Consider the following 15,082-nt stretch of genomic DNA (forward strand, 5'->3'; position numbering starts at 1 on the left):
ACAATCCTGCATTAGGGCCCTCATGGTGTAAAGGGGTGAAGGACCATTAATGCAGGCATTTGAAGGTCTCAACAGGCTATGTCTATTCACCTGGGATACAACACTCTATCCCATGCTTCTATTTCTTAACTTTACATTCCTAAAGTTGCTTTGCATTCATTTGCTTTTCATTTTCTAATGTTTGAATACCAGGAAATGCCAGCCACTTGCATTTGCTCTGTACTACACTCAATACAACGTCAGTCCTCCAGTATCTGGTCAAGCAAGTACATCAGTGGACTTATCGCTCCACTAATCTATACCACACCCCAACCCACCCACCAAGTAGTTCCATAGGTTCATACTAGGCTATCTGCCCTAGGGCATTTATAAGCCTAGCCAGAGTGTGTTTGGCTTTCGCCACCCATTTTAAAATAATTTTGCTATGCCCTTTTTCGAGGTTAGTATACTGTGCCTCTGTTTTAACAGTGACACAGAAGTGATACCCGGGGTAAACCTACGATCTCCCATCCACTCATCAAGATTCTTCTTGAAGAGAGTCAATGAGGGACTCTGCCTAACCTGGACTGGGATTTTTAAAAAATCTTGAGCATTTTGATTCATAGATTTATAGCTTAATACTAGGCTAACTGCCCTCATGGGCCATTTTAAGCCTAGCCAATTACCCCATGTGAGAATCAAACCCTGCACCTTTTGCTTCTAAGGTAAGCACCTTAACCATTACACCCAATCTCCAAAGTTCTTATTACCTAGAACTTCAACAACACTCTGGTGCTCTCTCATACTTCATATTATTTTTGGCTGTTTCTATAGCTATCCATGGAACAGACACTTGTTTAAGCGAGTGTTTTATATGATAATATATGTATCCACCCAAAGATGCTAAAACCATCTTTCCAAGCACCACTTTATTATGATCATTTTGGAACAAGCCAAACAGCACAGCTTAGTAGGTTTTTTTTTTTTTTTTTTTTATTGGAAAAGTACCCACATGAGCAAGCCTACTCTGATCAATAATTACCTGAATATAGGTTACTCACTGTACTTCATGTATCAGCCTGACTGCGCTGTTTTCACCTAATATTTACACATGCAACCACAAAAGGCATGCAGGAAGATGTATATTTTGTTAAATTATGAAGGAGGTCTCCAGTAAAGGTCTACTACTAGAGTACCTACAACTTCGATGGAGTGGACTTCCACCAAGCTTATGGTGCCGGTTTCAATTCTAATGCTTAAGTTGTTCTACTAGAGCATTATACCCCCCCATTACCTCACAGATATTACCATCTGAGTGGATTGGGGATTGGTATAATGGTTACGATGTCTACCTCACAGACAGAAGGTACAGGATTCGATTCTCAACTTTAAAAGGAAAAATGGCCCAGAGAGGCAACTAGCCTAACGCTTACTTACCTGTGAACTTATTTGGTACTCATATCTACACACATCATGTGCCTCAGTTTTTGCCTTCCATGTTTCTGAAAGCATTCAACATCCTCCTCCTCCTCCTACTGTGAAAGGAAAACAACATGTAAAAGAAGCCGCACTGTACTTGGGAACAGGGAGCAAAAAAAATAAAGTAATGCAAACATAACTCAAACTCAGAGTAAGGTGTCATACTCCATCTAGTAATCCATTTGAAAAAAAAAATGAAACATGTTACAAACAAATCATCCCAGTTTTACCATAATTCTACTCAGATCACAGAAATTAACAGCTTGGTTATAGGTTTAAAATGATCTGGAAAAGAAGCTAATCTAGTACTTGCATATGAACCTAACCAATTTTCCTTTCAAAGGTGAAAATCAAACCTTGAACCTTGTGTCTGTGAAACAAGCACAATAACCATTATACCATAACAAATACATTGGAACACTTCATATAATGTGTCGCCCAGTAAAATTATTTTCAGAAACTGTAAATCCTATTGTCTTAGCTAAGCAGTAGTTTTACACAAACGTAAACAAGGCTAGAAAAGCATGTAGATGATCGCAGCAACTATAAAATTTAAGAAATTACAATAAAGAAATATTCAACTTACTTGGAAAAAAATGTAGTAAAAAGCAAAGCAATTTTTGAAGCACATGTAAAGTCACCTGATCTGTACTGACATTAAACGGCCAGACATGCATACAAATCTAGTTAATAGATTCAACACTACATCTTGCCACCATGTATGTCCATCTCTTACAGACGGAAGTACTGTAATGGGCTGAAGTGCATGCACATAGAATGAAACTGAGGCGAGTACAATTGTGAAGGGGAATGCAATTTTCCCCCACATATCATAATGAGCTGAACCACTACAGGTGGCAAGGATGCAAATCAATCCAGATTATATTCTAAAAAGTCAGCAAAGTTCACTCCCCCTTCAAAACACACCTCCCAAGAAATTTCAGACTACAAATTGTAATTAAAGCATAGCTGGCAGATATACAATATTATGTTATACTGCAGTGGAAGCTTCCCTATCCACCCTCCATAACAAGCTATCAACAAATGCTGCCAAATTATCCATCTAGAGCCATAACATATCACAGACACTAACTCTATTCTATATCCTTTATGTGTTGGCAAAAAAAAAAAAAAATTCACAAAGTATTTTGGCAGTAATAGCACTCTGGGGCTGCTGGGGTTCAAGCCTCATGCCCTCTTGCACAAAATGCAGATGTTAAAATATTTACATTTTTCTTACCAAAGAACCTGCAACTTGGAAACAAGATTATTTTACTTGGGGGGGGGGGGGTACTGACAGTGGTTCCTTGTTAGTCTTGCTGTCTCAAACTATAATGGTGCCATAAAAAAGGAATTAAGGAAATACTACCCACCCACTTTACAGTGTTAGTGGAATATGCATGTCACCTCACAAAGACACACAGGGGAGAGATGATACGACTGTTCCTGAACATCAGATACCTAAAACTCTCTTTAGGGTGCACTCACCAACATTCACTAACCTAAAGAAACAGACTTACTTCAGAATTTTGGGATCCTACCTTGAAAAAAAGTTAAGACACCACAAAGAACTCAAACAAAATACCACACTAACATGCATCCAGGATGAACACAATAGAAAAACTCATCAGTGCAAGAATGACATTTTCAGTGCTATAGAAACACTGGGTACACAATATGGACTACAGAATGAATGGCGTGCCATGGTATGGTGAGGTCGGTTAAAAACTTACATTCATACATTGAACACATAAAAACAGAGACATACAAAGACATATATACATACATATTATATACACACATCCGTGTATATATAATCATATACATTTACTTTCAGGCATACATGCAAATACACAAGAAAAGGGGAGGGGGAACAGTAAGGCTACTATACAGGGAAGGTAGAAAGCAAAGTACTTTTCCCTGCAGAACAATTTCCAACTTCTGACTTCCAGAATATAACTGAAGCAGCAACCATTTTTCACTTTTCTGTATTAATGTCTGCAACATCTCTAACGTTGTAAGTACTAAAATACTATCTACAAATTTAGAAACATTAACATACTTGCAAACATAATTTATACTAGAAGAATACAGTCTTTACATAGCACTGCCTAGTCTGAATTTTAAATGCTAACAGGACCCCCCCCCAAAAATACACACATACCAATCAATCAATAAATAAATAAATCATTGCACTTAACAAGTCATCTGCACCCTTACACCACTCTCCATCAGTGTGAAACACAGCACATAAAATGCCTCTTGCCAATATACAGTGCCTCTGTCCCACAGACTGTACATAAGCCATCCTCATGAAATCCAGATTATAAAGGTGGGCAGTTTAAAACATTTCTCCTTACCTCAAAAAGCCCGCCTCCGTTTTTGCAATAGCTCCAGTAATGATGGACAGTCAGTTTCTCTCACTCTTTGTTAGTTCAGTAAGGGTTTAAAGTTCCTTTAGGGAAGGGCCCAAGCTTGCACACTCAGACTGGGGAATCCCTTCTCCTGCTTAAGTCTCCCTCCCACCCTTTCACAAGAGTGAAGCAAGGGCGGTTTGCTCCGTCCCTCACAGCCACTGAGCAGTCCCTCTTATCAGTCAAGATCTGTTAGGAACGAGACTAAAACACTCAGTGAAGGAAAACAGGAGGAGATGGGGGTACCTCTCCAACGGTGAATTGATCTTTCTCTCTGTTACAGTTTCTCTAGCTCCCTCCCTCTGCTGCTAAGCCTTCTGGTGCCAGGAAAAAGGAAACAGGAAGCAGGAAATCAGCAGAGAGACAGAGCCAGAGAAAGGAAATTCGTCGTACTAAGAAACAAGGCCTCTCAGCAACAGAGTTCCACCTCGCTGACAAACAAAAGGAGAAAAAAAAAAAAAAAAGACACAGATTGGTGGGGGAGGGGAAGGCCTTCAGCCAAGAACAAGAGCAGTTTGTAGCCTGCTGCACTAACCTTACAACAGGAAATTATACTCTTAGAAGATAATTTTCTTGTTTTTCTTTCTGTTCGATTTAAGTCCTACTATACAGTTTTGCAACATTTTTAAGAAAATGAGAAAAGGTGAAAAAAGTTTCTCTCTCTCCCCTACTTTCAAGGAAATCAGGAAAGGTGAAAAGGGATTACTGTCTGCCTTCCTGAGCAGTACAATAAAGACCCTATCAAAGCAGTTATAAAAAGAAAAAAAAATCAGATACAACAAACGGCTGACTATTTTAACAGAAAAACAGATTTCAGGTTCTAATGCTATAACTGAAATGGCTTAACACAACATAAAGCTAAAACACTTAACTCTACAACAATTTTAATAAATTGAAGTGCTTTACTGGAATATGGACTATTCTGCAAGACGTCATATTTTACAAAGAAATGGGTTACATTTATATCTAAAGTAGTTTTCTTGACGCAGTTCAGAAAAATACCACTTGGCTCGCCTACACTGGCCACTTTACTACCAGATGCATAAGCAGGAGTCAACCAACAGCTTGCCTTCCCCACTCACCAAAACACATATATTCTCTATTTTTCTAGACTGGTTTCTGTATCTGGCACAAGACAGAGAAGGATGGTATGTAAAAAGATCACCCCCATTCCTAATGAAACATCTTAAACTTCTTCCCACTACTGACCTATCCATCTCACTTTTCTTTTACTCCTTTTTTTTTTCCAGGTCCGCTCCATACAAAATTCCCTCAGGTCAGTTTAAAATGTAATTAAGTCACTCCCTGTTTCAATGACCATCATTTAAATCTTACTGAAAAACAATGCTTTAACTCTTTTCGTCTACAAAGGTCTTCCTGTATATACTACTTCAATACTTAACTCTGCACAAACATATACTATGCCATGCTTACCACTTATGTTAGCTGTCAGTTTGCTGGGCCTGAAATATGTCCCATTGCACAAATGCTGTATCCCAGTTAAATTTAAAAGTACACAAACTGTCTATTTCATATATTCCTGACCATACAAATATAGTTTCAAACATTTACTACCCCTTCTGTGAATCAATACTTCCTTGAAAATACCACCTTATAATCTTCAAACTACGTCCTGTCTTATAGCTTCATAGATTAGTGCTAAGCTGACTGCTCTTACGGGCCATTTTAAGCCTAGCCAATAATCCTATAGGAGAATCAAACCCTGCACCTTGTGCCTGTAAGGTAAACACATTAACCATTATACTAACCTCCCACATGTGAAAAGAAATGAAGTAGGGTGTAGGGCAGGAGAGGTACAACGGACAGCTAGTAATTAAGCAAATATCAGATAAACATATTCTGATGGGATCTTTTTACACATTATACAGCCACCCCAACCGGGGTGGGGATCCTCCTGTCTCTTGTGCCAAATACAGAGACCAGACTAGAAAAAGTGATGGGAACAGCCACAAAACCTAAACTAGACAAATGCAGCATAAATTCTACCTGTCTGAAAGGAAAGTCCAATACCCTAATCTGCTAAAATTAAGTACTGTTGTAATGTACTAAGTAAACCATAACCTTGGCTTCTTAATACTACTTGCATGCCACAGACGTGGACAGTAGAGAGGGCTACTTTGGCCATGGCAGATTAAGCAGGATGACAAGGTTAATACATACGTGCAAAACAGTTTCTATGTATAACATGGATAATCAATATGTAAAATGCATAATGGCCAGATTTAACAGATCAAATATTCAAAGGGTTGGCAGACCATGTGGTCAACAATTTTGAACAGGTCAACTATACCAACTACAGTTTATACTACGCAAGGTCAGGGACAAATGTTTATTAACTAGGATTATTAAACAATTCCATCTGATGCTTGCAGGAAGTGTGCCAATATCAGTTTTTGAAGAGTTAAGTTTATTACTGAAGTATAGCAATACTAATACTACAAAAATACCAAACTGAGATTACAGCTTTACATTCAATATTATTGCACTGGCATTTTTTCCTGGTGCCCCCCTCCAAGATATTCTTATAACTTAGTAGTCATGCAAGGTCAGAGAACAACAGGGGTTGCAGAAAAACCTGTTACTCACATCTGCTTCATGTCTGAGTTACAAAAGTGGCAGTTATGCCCCTCATCTAGTTTCCATTTCTGAGGATCTGCCCTGGTCCTGCTCATCTTGTCTGACGCACAATTTTGCTCTGAAGGAATGTAGGATCCTTGCAGAGTGAAACTGTATTGTGAAGCTATATCCAAAGCTAACATGGCTAATCTGCAAAGGGAATATGACATGGATTCCCCCCCCCCCCACTTGTTGACATACCACATGACTGTGGTATCGTCTGTAACAACCTGAAGAGGTCCCGGGGACCAAAGATGATTCAAAGAGTTGAGAGCTGGATTAGGACAAGCACAGCTTTGATATCTATGTGCTTGCATCTCTCCCACACTTATCCCTCCTGAAACTCCTCCCCCAAGCAAAGTCAGGAGGAGTCTGTTGTGATTGACTGCTTTGGAACAGGGAGGAGAAGGGGAGACCAGGATTTAAGGATACCGGTTGTCTCCACAAAATGATTTCTCTGACAAAACCCCAGCACCAGGATTTGAAAAGAAAAAGGGTGTTGGTACTGGGACCAAGGATTTCAGATACCACTGTATACTTCTCATGTGCAGTCTTGCCACGGGCATCATGGGAATCATAGAAGCCACAAGACCCAAAATCCTGAGGTAGTTCCTTGAAGTGACCGAAAGTTTGAGTGAAAAACCTTACAAACACATCTAGAAACAGTTTATTTTTTGCTACAAAACCCTTTAAACTGAGGTGTCTAGCTGATATGCCAAGAACACAATTCTGTGTGAAGGAATCAAGAAAGACTTCTACACAAGCTGGGATTCCAAATGAAGAGTCAAGAGATCTCTGTCCCAAGACGGAGACTCCCGACACTCTGAAAGAGACACTGCAAAGAAAAACTTGTTTTCTAAATATGGAAAAATGTGAACACTCTGTAGCCTGCAATGAGCTATCACTGGAGCTAGTCAGTTAATGAACACTCTTGGTGCAGTGGATAGTCCAAAGGGTAAGGCAAAGAACCAATAATGTGACCTAGACATACAAACCCTTAATAAAAGTCTGAAGTCTGGATGAAAAGAGATGTGATAAGCACCTTTTAAGTCTACTGTTACCAGGAAACTTGAAAGAGGAAGGGGAAGTAACAGGTTGTGAAGTGACAGCATTTTGAATTGGGCACGATCATAAAACAGGTTTGTGAAAGAAAGATCCAGAACTGGTCTCCAAGCATTTTCTTTGAATAAAAATCCTTCATCATCCAGGAAGGGGGAAACTGGTTCTATCACTCCTTGGCAATGCATGTGATGAACAGTTGGAAACAACGTCTGATCTGGAGGATGATGAATGGACCTTTAGAAAGGAGGAATTTCCTCCCACTACTATTTGCAACATTGAAGAATGATCTTCAGAGCCCATTTATGTGACACTATCTGCTGCTAAACAGAAAAATGCAGAATAAGACTCTGGAAGAAAAAACGGGGTCAGGGTGGTAGAGAGGTCACAAGGTATCTTGAACAATTAGACTTGCTGGACTGTCCTTGGTTTTGGGAACCCCCTTGCCATTTCTTCTCAAACATCGGTTTAAACAGTCTACAGGTATTCTGCTTTTTGCCAAAATCAGATGAGTTAAAAAGAATTCCATTGTAATTTTAGAAAAGGAGCACTGAAAAATCTTAGCTAGTTCCTGGATAAGCTTACCTTTTTCATCATACTTTTTGATCACCGCGCAGTAGAGCCAAAAACTAAATCTCTACAGAAAATGGAATTTAAAATCTCATTTTTTTCACATTAGCTGGGAAGTTCTGAGACTGTAACCATGCAATAATCCTCAAAAACAGTACCAGTGGTCATAGCCCTTTAATAAGCATCAACAGAGTCATGCACACGCTATAAACGAGTAGTGACCCGTGCAACAGAAGAAACTAATTTTAAGATTTTTCCTCACAAGAAGAAAACAGCAGATAAAACATTCCTCAGTACTTTCACTAGTAGTCAGAAAGTACAGTTGTGTACCTACCATAAATGTAGATGTTCGAGTGTATTCACTGTTGCAGTCATTACACTTGGGTTATCCTGCTGGCAGGCTACCCGTAGTCGGGTCCTCTACGGGCCGGGTTGCTGTTGCTTCTTCCTTGACTCAGTGGGGTAGGTATAAAAAGATGCAGCAGCATTTCTTTCTTCAGTTTTTCTTGCCCCTCACTGTTGCAGTCATTACAATTGGGTTGAATCCCAAAGCTGAGGTTGGGCGGCTGGGCCTAAATAGAGTTTGGAATGGCTATGAGGCCCTGCAGAACTGCAGTGGCAAAGCCTGCTCTGGATTTAGAGTAGAGGTAAATGGTAGTGCTTTGTAAAAGTGTGCCCTGAAGTCCATGTTGCAGCCTCCAAAATATCCTTGGTTGGTCTCCTCTGAGGAAGGCTGCTGAAGTGGCTGCTGCTCTGGTAGAATGTGGCCTAATGCCCTTGGGCACTGATTTGCCATGTTGTGAATAGCAGAAACGAATGCAGTGGCCTATCCATTTTGAAATAGTCTGCTTTGAAATGGCTTTTCCTTGGGAACTTGCAGCATATGCCACTAAGAGTTGCTCAGTCTTTCTGAAGGCTTTAGTCTTGTCCAAGTAAAAGCGTAGCTGTCTGTGTATGTCTAAAGTATGCAGAAGTCTCTCCCCCTTATTCTGTGGGTTTGGATAAAAGGTAGGCAAATGTATGGTTTAGTTAAGAGCCACGCTGGACACTACCTTGGGCATAAATGTCCGGCTTGTCCTTAGAGAAACCCTGTCCTGATGGAAAATAATAAAAGGTTCCACAGCCATTAGTGCCTGTAACTCTGAGACTCTTCTTGCTGAAGTTATTGCTCAAAGAGCTGTTTTCCATGACAAGTACTTTCTCTCTGCTGTATTGGCAGGCTCAAAAGGAGGCAGTGTGAGTATTTCCAAGACAAAATTGAGGTCCCGTGTAGGTATTGGAGCTCTCCTTGGAGGTCTTATGTTTTTGGCCCCTCTGAGAAACTGTCTTAGCAGTGGATGAGAAAAAAATAGGTGGGTCTGTATTGTAATGAGCTGAAATGGCAGAGGCATGGATCTTAATTGATGAGAAGGATAGGCCTTTGTCCAGCATCTCAATTAGATATTGCAAAATCTGAGGAATATTTGGTTCAAGCGAGTCAATTCCCTGCGCTTGGTTCCAAGCACAGAATCTCTTCCATTTTTCTGGTGCTGGGCCTCCTGGCCTCCAAAATAACATCCATAACTGCTTTAGAGAGAGGTGTGTTCTGAATGATTATATTATCTGCCATGCAGCCAGATTTAGGGTTCTGAGTTGGCTGTGCAGGATCTGATTGTTCTGTTGGGTCGGCAAAGGAGGTATTAGAGGCAATGTCCAGGCTGGGCCTTGAGACAAGCTCTTCAGGATTGGGTACCAGTGCTGGTGTGGCCAGTCTGGGACAATCAGTATCATTTTTGGCTTCTCTTGTCTGACCTTTAGGAGTACCTTGGGGAGGAGAGGCAGAGGAGGGAAGGTATATACTGTAAGGGCTTTCCAGATGAATGAAAGGGCGTCCACTTTCCATGCTTGCTTGTGATAAGATGAGTGTAGAATCTCTGTAGCTGGCAGTTGTGAGGGGAAGCGAATAGATCTATGTCTGGGCATCCCCATTTCCCTGTTATGTTGAAGATTTGTGGCTCCAGTTTCCACTCGTGAGGATCCATGAGGTTTCTGCTTAGTTCGTCTGCCAAAGTATTTGTCTTTCCTGGCAGGAATTGTGCTTGCAGATGTACTTGATAAGTCAATGCTGTGTGCCACAAAGTCATGGCTTGCCTGCAGAGGGGGTAGGAATGTGTGCCCCCCTTGCTTGTTTATGTACCACATGACTGTAGTACTGTCCATCTTTATCAGTAGTTGTCCTGGATGAAGTAGGTCCTTGAAGGCCGTCAGGGCATTTTATACAGCTAGCATCTCTTTTTGATTGATATGAAGATGCATTTGGTTTGTGGGCCATGTGCTCTGAATACGTTTTCCTGCCATGTTTGCCCCCCCCAGGCATAATCTGATGCATCTGTTGTTAGTGTCTGCGTGGCAGTGGGTAAGCTGAATGGCTGTCCCTTGTTGTGGTGACAGGCCTGTGCCCACCATTGAAATTCCTGTTGCAGGCAGGGAATGAGAGTAATTACTGTTTCCAGGCTGTGGCAATGTTGAGTCCAAACACTATTTAGATACCACTGTAGTTTCCTCATATGCAGTCTTGCATATGGAATTAGTAGAATGCAGGATGCCATGTAGCCCAGAGCCTGCAGAATTTTTCTTGCAGATAACTGGGACTTTGTTGCCAAGTCTTTGAAGTAAGAAGTCAGATGTCTTTGTTTGTCTGGCGTGAGATAAGCCATCTGGGCAGTTGTATTTAAGTTTGCACCCAGGAATATTATCTCTTGAGAGGGTATTAGTTTTGATTTATTTTAGTTTACTGTGTACCCTAGGCAAATTAGTAATCTGTTTACAAACGCCAGATGCTGTAGTAGAATATCTTTGTCCTTTGCTTGAATAAGGCAGTCGTCCAAGTAGGGGTATATTTGAATTCCTCTTTGTCTGCAAAATGCAATTACTGGTGCCAGGCATTTTGTGAAGACCCTGGGCACAGTAGATAAGCCAAAGGGCAGTGCAGAGAATTGATAGTGCAGTAAGCCAGCTATGAATCTGAGATATCTTCTGCAAGATTGCCTGACTGGGACATGCAGGTATGCCTCTTTGAGGTCCAAAGTTACAAGCCAAGCCTACTTGTCCAGCATGGGCAGAAGCTGCTGTAGAGTCAACATTTTGAATTTTGGGATGTCCAGAAAAGTATTTTGAATAGACACATCCAGAATTGGTCTCCAGGCTTTATCCTTTCTTAGTACTAAGAAAAGTCCTGAGTAAAATCCTTGTCCCTGCTCTTGTTGTGGCACTGGCTGAATAGCCCCCATGTCCATGAGAGATGAAACTTGTTTTTGTGCCTCTTGCCATTGATTGTGTGGCAGGTCTGGCATGCCTTTTGCCTTTGGAAGAGTGTGAAATTGGAACCTGTAACCCTGAGAGACTATATTTAAGACCCATTTGTCCTGGGTGATCTTGTGCCAGTTTTGTGAAAGAAGTGCTAGCTTTCCCCCTAAGGGTGCTGCCAAAAAAATAAGTGCTTGGCATTGGCAGAGGGAAGTCATTGGGACTGTTTTTTATAAGGCTGTGATTTGTCTTCTCCACTTTTGGAGGTAGAAGCACCCCATTGTTTGGGCCTGTAGGAGCCCTGGGGCTGTTGCCTGCCTCTAGGGCATCTGAATCTGCCTCTTTGTGGTCGGTCTGACACTGGAAAGGACCAATTCTTAGAGGGCCAGTTCCTGCTAAATCTGGGTGTCTGTACCTGTAAGAACCCTTTACTGTCTGCATATATTTTGCCTTATCCTCCATTTTCTTTAACACCTCCTCTGCCTTAACACCAAACAAAGCATCATGCTGTAATGGAGCATCCAATAATTTTGCTTTAACATGATCAGGCAGATTCTGTTCCTTTAACCAAGCATGCCTTCTAATAACAGAACCTGTAACAGTGGCCCTGCATGAGGCCTCCAGTGAATCACAGCCACGTTGCAAAGTATGTTTTCCCACTTGTTCAGCTGCATGCAATAAATCCTGCAAATCTTTGTTCTCAGAACATTCAGAGTTTGTCAACATGTTTTGTTTTAACAAAGACATTAAGTATTGCTGATATTTGAGCATATGAAACTGACAATTTAAAGCCCTTACAGCCAAGGTAGCAGAAGTGTGAACTTTTTTCCCCCATCTGTCCAAAGCCCTAGAATCTCTGACTGAGGGGACGGGTTTTTGGCAGAAGCAGCCTTGACCCCTTTGGGACCCTGTGAGATGGTTTCTGGGTCAGCAGCAGGGTTTTTGTTAAGAAATTTGTGGGAGTCTGGGACCCTGTAGTATCTGTCCGGCTTAACAGGGGCAGGAGGTAAAGAGTCTGGAGACAGGCCGGACTCTGAAAAAACATCATCTACTATGTCTAGAACAGGGGGAATTGCAAGAGGTCTGTGCTGAGGAAGTAAAAGAAAGTCTCCAAGTCTTTTCTTAAAATTGGAATAATCCTAGCTCTCCCAATGGAAATGCTCCATCATAGTATGCAGGGTTTCCCCAAAAGAATAGTCCTCAGGAGGAGAAGCTGAAAGAATAGAATCTTCAGCATCAGAATCCTCATAGGGAGGAACGGAATATCCCTGATCAGAAGAGGAATCAGAGGAAATGGAAACCTGATCAGAGGAATCGTATTCAGTGTCTTGCTTAGGCCTCTTATCAGGAGGGGGATGGGAACCCCTGATCAAAGTAATTAGGTCTTCGGCCATTTTGATCATCTGTTTCTTGGGCATAGAAGCCTGTCCTGGAGAATGCTGTACTGGTTTCCTTGTCTTTAAAACTGTTTTAGACTTTGTCTTGGATGCTGACGTAGGCTTTATATAAAGTTGTGTAGGTCTGAAGACACCCTCAGAAGCCGATGCCTGCTCAGCGGCTCCGGGCCCATCTGAGGGATTGTCTGAAGGACCAATACCTTGAGTATCCAGAGGCCTAGCTGTCTCCACGTGGGAGTCGGAGGCTGCCTGTGGCTCTGAGGTAGTGGGAGTCAGGGGCTGCGAAAGCACCTCACTGAGCACCGGCAAACCGGCGACTGGCCTAGAAGAGGCTTTGTCGTCGGTTTTGGACCTCGGATGCTTGTCCTTGTCTTTATCCTTGCGTTTTTTATGAATTCCGGTCGTTGGTTGTTCCGACGGCATTATGTAGTTAAACGTTCTACCAAAATAATGAAAAGCAAAATCGAACAGACGCTTAATAGTGCGTTGGTTAAATCTAGCACAAAACCGACAACTAGCAACATCATGGTCAGGGCCTAAGCAAGGAATACAGTAAGAGTGGAAATCCTTATGAGGTATTTGCTTCCCACAAGAAATACAATTGTTAACTTTTTCTGACATCGGTCTGGAGCAAGAAAAAAAGTTTCCCCAACGGGGTACTTAGCTTTATTGAAGACTTTGGATCTGAAATTCGATTTAGAAAATCTCAGGAGTCGGCCGGCTGGCACTTGCGAACTGCTTTTGCTTCGGGCACTGCGCGGCAAGAAAGACTGAAGAAAATGGCGTCGGCTGCATCTTTTATACCCCCTGGCGCACTGACATCAGGGAAGAGGCGACAGCAACCGACGCCGGACCAGGTCTTTGGAATTCAGGCCGACTGCGGGTAGCCTGCCAGCAGGATAACCCAAGTGTAATGACTGCAACAGTGAAACACGAACATCAAACTTTAACATATGACTGTATGCATTTTTCCCCATACTTCTCAATAATTTCCCCATCCTTATTAGAAAGAGTAAGACTGGAATAACTGCTTAGCAGCAGTGAGATCAACTAAAACTATAGCCACTGGAACAGGTTGGGGAAGAATATATAACAACTTAAAATGTATAAAGTTCTTTGGTCTATCTACCTTTTAGGGGCAGCTGGCTGACTATTAGGAACATCACATGCAGTAACACATACACCCTCTAAAAAAGGCAGAACAGAAGGAATAGGACTAGGTTCTATAAATACTACTCTGAGAAAGGCTGTTGCCCTGGTGGAATGAGGCCTAATGTTACTAGGGACTGGTTTTCCATGCTGTGTGTAGCAGTACTGAATACAGTGTCCTGTCCAGTTGGATATATAGCCTTGCCTTGTGATCCTGCAGCATATGCTACAAACAGTTGATCAGTTCTCCTGAAAGCTTTTGTTTTGTCCAAGTAGAAGTGTAGCTGCCTGTGTATGTCCAAAGTATGCAGAAGTTTCTCCCCTTTATTTTGGAGTTTTGGATAAAAAGTAGGCAAATGGATGGTTTGGTTAAGAGCCACACTAGATACCACCTTTGGCATGAAGGTAGGGTTTGTCCTTAAAGATACCCTGTCCTGATGAAAAATTATAAAAGGTTCCACTGCCATTAATGCCTGTCGCTCAGAGACTCTTCGTGCTGAAGTTACTGCTGTTTTCCATGATAAAAATTTTAGATCGGCTGTATTGGCTGGCTCAAAAGGTGGCAGGGTCAGTTTTTCCAAAACGAAATTGAGGTCCCAAGTTGGTGTTGGTGCTCTCCTGTGCAGTCTTATGTTTTTAGCCCCTCTGAGGTACTGCTTTAGCAAGGGATGAGAGAATAAAGGAGGATCCATGTTGTAATGTGCAGAAATGGCAGAGGCGTGGATCTTAATTGATGAAAAGGATAGGCCTCTGTCCAGCATCTCAGTTAAGTATTGTAAAATCTGAGGAATGTCTGGAACAAGAGGATCAAGGCTGTGAGCCTGGTTCCAGGTGCAGAATCTCTTCTACTTTTCTGAGTAAGCTTTCCTGGTGCTAGGCCTCCTGGCCTCCAAAATGACATCCATAACAGCTTTAGAGAGAGGTGTTGCCTGTTTGACTAAAGTATCTGCCATGCAGCCAGGTTTAGGGTTTTGAGCTGACCGTGCAGGAGCTGATTGCTTTGTTGAGTCAGAAGGTGTGGAATTTGGGGCAAAATCCATGGTGGGCCCTGAGCCAAGTTCCTTAAGATAGGGTACCAGTGGTGGCGTGGCCAGTCTGGAGCAATCAGGATCA

At 41.9% G+C, this 15,082-nt stretch overlaps 1 protein-coding gene across 1 annotated transcript in view; it reads right to left on the reverse strand.

Moving 5' to 3' along the window:
- Positions 1-4,203, reverse strand: part of ZNF865 (zinc finger protein 865) — a 289,308-nt gene extending 285,105 nt beyond the window's left edge. The window contains exon 1 of the mRNA XM_044080872.1: positions 3,819-4,203. The gene's annotated coding sequence lies outside the window, so the exon portion shown is untranslated. The remainder of the gene's footprint in view (positions 1-3,818) is intronic.
- Between the last annotated feature and the right edge of the window lie 10,879 nt (positions 4,204-15,082).

The sequence above is a fragment of the Protopterus annectens genome, chromosome 1.part1 (assembly GCF_019279795.1).
Source record: "Protopterus annectens isolate FY-2018-M chromosome 1.part1, PAN1.0, whole genome shotgun sequence".
Classification (NCBI taxonomy): domain Eukaryota; kingdom Metazoa; phylum Chordata; order Ceratodontiformes; family Protopteridae; genus Protopterus; species Protopterus annectens.